At 35.5% G+C, this 8,008-nt stretch overlaps 1 pseudogene; it reads left to right on the plus strand.

Moving 5' to 3' along the window:
* The first annotated feature begins 978 nt into the window (after positions 1-978).
* LOC149535553 (TOM1-like protein 3) lies at positions 979-3,761 on the plus strand (annotated as a pseudogene).
* The last annotated feature ends 4,247 nt before the right edge of the window (positions 3,762-8,008 follow it).

Raw genomic sequence — 8,008 nt, forward strand, 5'->3', positions numbered from 1 at the left:
GAAAAGTAGCTCTTGATTATAGTCATAATCTTCCTCAACACCTTACTCGTCAAAAGGTAATTAAGGGTTTCCTCAATGCAAAAATAGCTAGTATAAATGGGTTTGTTGCTAGTAGTCAAGTTTTCTCAATTTCCTTCACAACCACAAATCTGAAATTAACAAGTTCAACTCAATTCCCAGAATAGTAACTAAACTAAGGACTATTGACATTTGTGTCTGAACTATCCAACTAGCTTGAGGGCTTCCTTCCCTACAAAGGTATTGTGCAAAATTGCAAAGACTGAAATTAAAATTGGATGACCATAAATGTTAGAAAATGTCCTCTTCATTTAGATCTATTTATCTTTGAGTACCAAAGTGTGCAAGTTGAAATCCCATTGAATAGATGCCCACTAGAGATGATGAGTCAAGCTTAAATCAAAGTGTTCAGTCAAGTTTTATAAAAAATCTTTGAAACATTAGATACCTTGGATCATATTACTAGTATATCTTCACAAGTCCAATCTATTAGTTGGAATGCTAAATATCATAACTTAAATTAAATTTCAAGTCTCTCTTTAGTTATCTTAGATGCTTTGCCTTCTATTATAAATTAGAGTTAATTTGCAAGTTTCTCTCATTCTCCTAGATAATTGGCTGGATAAATTTGCAACTAATTTACTAAGTTTCATGTTAAGATTGAATTCCTTATAGCTATTATGCTACTCAAAGTCTCTACTTCAATCATGAGCATATTTTGCTAGCTACATGGTATTTTTCTTAAGGGTTGCTTTTGTAGATGCTTTCCATTTAATATACGTTGCAACATTTGGGAGCATATTTTACTTTTTGTACTTTATAATATGAGGGTAGAGTTTTGGATTAAATATCAACATAATGATTTTCAAGGACATAAAAAAAATGAATATGCTCATACATGCATTAGTAGTATTGAAACTATTTTACAAGGCTTAGTTTTGTAATTGGAATAGCTACAATATGCAGGGTCTGAAGCAGGAAGTGATTATAGATCTTGTTAGACAATGTCGTACTTACAAGTAGCACGTGATGCATCTTGTCAATAAAACTTCATAAGTTACATTTTATGTTTATGATTTTCATTTGGAATCCATTGTTTTATTTCTGAGATGAATTTGGTAAAATTCTTTTTGAAATGAGTGAAAACTCTAAAATACTAGGATGTCCTTTGTAAGTTATTATGTTGAAACATTGTAATCATTTTAAGTGCTAACTTTCATCGGAGACACCAATTCTAGTTTGGGTAACAGGGTTTGGTAGATAGATTTGTTAAAAAACTAGGATTGAATTCATTTTAGATTCTGCATAATTTCATATGACAAATTAAATTGTTGTAAAAAAAAATGCTACCTCAATGTGAATCCCAAACTTATTGTAATGATAGATATTTATTGTGCAATGTTTAAACAATAAAATTAGTAATCAACATCATATGGATCTTTAGAAGATTATCATGGGTAAAATGATATTTGCCTTAGTGTTTAAAATATTTTTCTTTTAGTAAAAACTTTATTGTACTTGATTGAGCATATGTGGCACACTCTGCTCTTATTCTTATGTTTGATTTATCATCTAACTTTTAAAGTTCATTGCTCTACTATATTTGTATTGTTGTGCACAAGGGTATTTGTTATAATTTTGTATTGTTTCCTTATACCTTTCACCTTTTGGTGCCTAAACTGTCAAGCCAGAATAAATAAATAAATAAGATATCAAATTAAAATTTAGCACAAGAGCTTTTACATAATTAAAATTGAAAAAACTAATTTATTGTAAAGGTAATCAATCTACGAAAAGGTCATGTAATCTACCAAGCTAAAAGAATTTCAAATTCCAAGCATTTCAAATTCCACAGAGTAATTGATTTTCATAGTTATGTTTGATGGCAATACAAGACACAGTTTGGTTGCTTCAATGTAACAACCTCAAAAATTGGGGTAGTGCCGAATGTGCGTGTTGTGAGTTTTACACTGCTTTTGCGTGGGGTTGCTCAAACCAACACCACCAAAGTGGCAGAAGATGCCATAGATGTGGAAGAAGTCCTGGAAGGCAACCAAACCAAAGTTTTAGCCAATATCTTCAAAATAGGTTTCTTTAATGTAGAAGGCACCAAAAACTGGTACAGAGGCATCTGCTAAGCCAATTTCCAAAGGAGGCAATTGCTTGGATAGTCAATGTGGACCACTATTGAGGCTTGTAAAATAGAGGGGTTGTTTGGTATGACCCATTTGATAGGACCCTGGGAATCTCCATGGTTGAACTGACCCAAAATCTGGGTGTGCAGGCTAACATACCATTATTATAGTTTTTAATGCTTCTCACTAGAATAAAGCATGTTTTATTAGCCCATTATCTAGTTGGTTCACCTTTATTTCAAATTTAATGTAGGGACGAGGAGCTTCTTGGTCAGGGTCTTGCATTGAATGATGAATTGGATGGTATGCTAAGGAAACATGACTCCATTACTATAGGGTCTCCTGTTACGTGAAAAAGAGCATCAACTCATGTGGCTCCTCTTGTCAGTGTCAACCATGATGAAGATGAGATTGAGGATAATTTAACACAACTAGCTTGCAAGTAGCGTATTTGTGGATGGCTAGTTCTTATAGAAATGTGATTGTTGATTTAAACAATTGGTAATTTAGTATTTTTTAAAGTGTCTATAGAAGCTTTGCCAAGATTTTTCTTACACATGCCATGGGTTTGTGTAATTTTTAAATAATGTAGTTACTCATCAAACTCTTTCAACTAGTTCCTTTCATCTATTAAATCCATGTACTATGATTTGACAGGATTCTATAGAGAAAAATCAAAAGATAAATAACAATATTTTATGCATTGTACGTCAAGATCCAGTGCACAAGCTCATCAGAGAGTTGATAACACTAAAAAGAATCAGTGAACAGGTCAACTCCAATTGATACCTCCACCACTAGGACTTTAAAATATTGATACTCATAGCCAACAAACTGAGCAGACAATGGATTTCCTCAGTGGTGATGCTTATGAGTCACCAACTGCTACAACTCCACCAACAACTGGCACAATCAATGAGAAATACACACATTCACCACCAGTATCTCTTTCTTAGCAAACTTCACCATATCCTTTGAATTCACAATCAAATTCTCCATATCGAAATGGAGTTACTCTTTAGGGATGTCATCAACACAACAAAATGAATACCAGAAGTTTCCACACCATGGACCAAAGTCATATTTTGACAAATCTAGCCAAGGTTTGCAATGGTCAAATCTAGTAGGGCAGTCTCTTAGTCCATAATAATCAGTTTTGTTATATGGGCCACAATCACAGAATTCAAAGGCATCAACAGAAAAGACTCCTAAAAGCCTTCCTCTCACTCCTTGGGAAGTGGAGCAATCACAAAATACATCACAAGGTGTATAGATAATCTGCAAGGACCTCCCATATATGATAGCAATGTTAGAATAGTTATTCCCCCTCCTCCAGCAAAGCACAATCAGAGACAGTAGTTTTTTTAGCAGCGGCAAGCTTTGGGTTCTAGCCAATCTACACATGGTTACAGTGAATCAACACATGATGAGTTGATATCAAGGACACAAAATATCTCCATTCATGATGGAACTTACAATGATGCATATCCACAACAATCTTCAACTTCCAACAAACAAGTTAAACCTGAAGATAAGTTGTTTGAAGACCTGGTTGACTTTGTCGAGGCAAAAAGTAAAACTTCACCCAATAAAAGTGGAAGATTTTAAAAATTAGAGGTTGTTCTCTAGGATGATCTTTGCTACATATCTTCAAGTAGCTTGCTACAAGTGATGGTTTAGGTGTAGCATCAGTTTTATTGAAGCCACTGTATAGTCTTTTGTTCAATTGAGGTTTAGTACTCATTTATGTGCTATATTATTCCTAGTAATAATCTCACTAATCACAATGCATGAGCTAGTATAATAATATGGTTCATTGGTTCAATAGATCTCAAAGTTTGTCATTTTTTCACTTAATCATTATCATAACATAATTGTTGTTCCTCCATATCAATATCGGTTATGAGTGTTGTATGCTTATTATTGCTCAATCATATGTTGATTGACGTCCTCTTGATTATTTATGTTTATTTATATAGCTTCTCCTGATTTGTGTATCATCCTGTTACATAGTAATCATTGACCATCATTGGATATACATATGATCATTGATCAATAATCACCTGGTTTTTGGTCTTCATAGTAGCTATAATACTTATCAGCACTTGGGAACCAGAATACCCATTACGGATTCCTCATTTGCTATTGTGTATCACTCCATATTGATTTAGTAATCGATTCATTAACCAAATCACTTCTTCTCATGATGTTGATATGTATTGACTACTCTTCAAATTCTTCCATGTATGATCCAGATTGATATCTTAGCTACTAGTGAAAATAGTTCTAAATTTCAATTTATCCATAGTTGTGATTCTCTAATATGACAATTTATCCATAGTTGTGATTTACCCTGATGGTATCTATAGACCATTCAATTGAACTATGTATTTTTTGTAGCCTTCCTCTAAGAGGAGGATTCAATTGAACTATTCGTCCAGGATTCCACATTTTGCATGCATTTCTATTGAGGAAGTTGCAACTTAAACAAATATATTCTCTCAATATATCTATTTATTGCATATCTAGCAACCATGGCTTTTGATGACCACATTACATTCAAGAATCCTGTCAAATAGTTCACATGACTTATCTATGCCTCCATTTTGCAAGCATGTCTCCCAAGGAAAATGCTACTACTTCATATACACCATCTGAAAAAATCCTTTATGCTTTGATGGATGCCTATAGCTTATCCCAAAGCTCTCATTCAGTAGTTATGAGATGATCAATGAAGAGGAAATAGTCGAGAACTTAAAGTGACACAATTTTTAGATGATAATATGAAATGAAATGGGCGTGCAAGTAGAAAGAAACTAGAAAGACATTGTGATGCAGGAGAATCCAGAGGTATAAGGGAAATCCTGTGTCACCCAAAAAAATGTACTTAGACTTAGTTTTTGTTTCATGTGTTTTCATTTTTGGATACCCATTTGGGTCAAATAAAAGGTTCCAACTCTCACAATTCCACTATTAGTGTTCAAGGTTAGAGTTTTTAATCACCTTGAGATACGTGTAAATGCCAAAAAAATAGGAGTATGTAATTGAGCCATAATTTTGGTGATTTAGAGGGTGTAAATTGGATGGATGAATGTAATTATAATTTAGAGCATTCCATAAAAGGAATCAAGTCAAAAGGCCCCACGGTTTGAAAGTTATCATAGTTTTTTAGTTTCAGGAGACCTCCTAAGAATGCTTCAAAGTCAGGTTAGGGGCATTAAATGACCTAAAAAAGGGTCACAAATTGGGGGACGATCTAAGCTCATCCATAAGGCTATAGAGAACTGTTGGAAATATTCAAGATATGACAAGTTACTGAGAGGGGAGGGGTGAATCAGTAACTTTTAAAATTTCAAACAATAAAACTGCATACTGATATATTCACCATTCATCCAAGTAACCTACTGTAAGCATGAAACAAAATCATTTGCAACACTTGAACACACAGATTTGGTGACCCAGAAACCTTCCAAATAGAAAGTAAAACTGGGATGGGGATGAAACCCACAAAGCTTCGTTACTGCAGTATGAAGTTGGCCGGTTAAGGCTTACAATGACCACTTCTAGTGATCTACCCTGTTAGGAGCACAAAGGATTGCTAGATCCACCTTGTTAGAGGATTTACAAACATACAATAAAGTATGCACTCTGTTAGGAGATTTACAAAAGATTGTTAAGTCTACCTTGTTAAAGGATTTACAAAAACTGATTCACCTGTTAGAATGAAACAGTGGATCTGATTACAACTGATTGCTGATAAGATCCGCTATGCTCTGATTCACCTTGATGTGATAGATAAAACTTTTCTTCTCCAAAACTTCACCTTGCTGAATACCTTCACAACTCAGCACACATACTTTCGCACACATGTATTTCTTTCACACTTTCACATTTTCATTCATTACCATTACATTTGAATGATACAATACATTGTATATATATACCATCCAAATAAACAATACATGCAAGGTCGGCCAAAACAACAAGTGCAAATCTCTATACAAAGTCGGCCCAAGGTAAAAACTCGGGTTCACTGAACTGACTCGGTGTCCTTCTAATACTCGGCGTCCACTGCGTTACTCGGCATCGTCATGCACTCGGTAGAAGTGAAGGCACGATCCATACTAAACACTTCGAGTAGTTCTGAACTTGGTAACCACTGGAGACTCGGTAGAAGAGATGTCACTCGGTGAACACTTCTATCTGAACTGTAGCTCGGTGATCAAAGGAAACACTGATAGAACCTTGTGACTCAGTGATAGTTAGTTTCCTTGATAACCGTCTGAGCTCGGTAAAATTAATTTCCTTGATAACCTCAGGAGCTCGATTATCACGAAGTTCTCGGTCAATACTAAGTACATCTTCACTCAGTCAAAACAGATTCCTTTCTTTACCTCGAACACTCGGTAAACACTGGCTGCTTTGTTCACCTCGATCACTCGGTAAACACTGACTTCTTTATTCACCTTGATCACTCGGTAAACACTAAGAACTAGGTAAAGCTTGGCTTACAAAGGAATGTCCGATGAGAGCTCGGTAAGCATTCAGAATCCAATAAGTGTTGTAACTAATGACAAAAATGTATCATAATGCCAACAAGAACTTCGATAGATTTCTAGAAATGTAAATGGTTTGTCAATCGGAGCTACGGTTCAAAAGTTATGCCTCCCAAAAGTTTGGTTACCATTTTTGGATTCTTCTAGTTTTTTGCCAACTTCTAACGTAGCTTCTGGAGCCTTCTACTTGGTCGGTGGATGCCGACTAGCACTTTCTAGAATGTATTCCTAATTCTTAACCCTTTGGGGTCTATTTAAGAACATTTCTGGCATTGTAAAATGCAGTTCGAAGTGGAGTTTGAGAGAATGTATTGGGAGAAGAATTTATCTCTAGATTTATGCTATTGTAAGCCCATAGGGCATGTTTTGGAGTTTGTTTCTCTGCACTAAGTGTACTAGCATATTTTCATAATTAATAAAATTTTCCCTTTCCTATTGTGTCCATTCTGAGCTTGGGTTGTGTCCCCATCAAGTGGTATCAGAGCCAAGTTTTCCTGAGTGTGTAGACAAAGCGCCGAATGTGAGGTAGTTTGCACCAGGACTATGTGGTTGTGGGTTTGAATTAAGAATATGCCTCCATGAAGAGAGTGTGGTGGAAGGGCCAGAGCTATTAATCTTGAGGAGGTTAGAGCCCTTCAAAGGCAGGTACAAGCATTGCAGGAGGAGCTCCGTAGAGGAAAAAATGTTACTATAGGTGACGAAAGTGAGGACAACAATGAAGAAGAAGAAATTGGACCAGAAGGGGAAGTTGATGGGGAAGTTTTGAATTAGGCAGAGGAAAGGCTTTTTAGGGCAATTACTAAGTTTGGGAAGAGACCTACAATTGATGTGGGTGTAGTTTCAAGAAATTTGAAACCAGATGAGTTGATCGATTGGATCAATGAAATGGAAGAGTACTCTAAGTATGAGGATATCAGGGATCAAGATAGGGTTAAGTTTGCAAAGGCCAAACTAAAAGGCCATGCCAAAATTTGGTGCCAAGAGGATCAATTGGAACAAAATAGAAGAGGAAAGGATAATATCACAAGGTGGGATCGTATGGTGGACAAATTGAAGAAGAAATTCATTCCTGTTGATTATGAGCTTGATTTGTTTAAGAAGATGCATGGGTTAAAGCAAGCAAGAAAATCAATCCAGGAATATATGCAGGAGTTTTACCGACTCTTGATTAGAGCAGGGCATGCAGAAGAAAATAAGGAGAAGGTTGCTCGTTATATTAGTGGGTTGTGACCTAACATCAAGGACGAATTAAGTCTGGTAAGAATGACCAACATTGAGGAGGCATACTAGTTTACCCTA

Source organism: Cupressus sempervirens, chromosome 10 (assembly GCF_028749045.1).
Source record: "Cupressus sempervirens isolate cs-2001-9-10 chromosome 10, ASM2874904v1, whole genome shotgun sequence".
Classification (NCBI taxonomy): domain Eukaryota; kingdom Viridiplantae; phylum Streptophyta; class Pinopsida; order Cupressales; family Cupressaceae; genus Cupressus; species Cupressus sempervirens.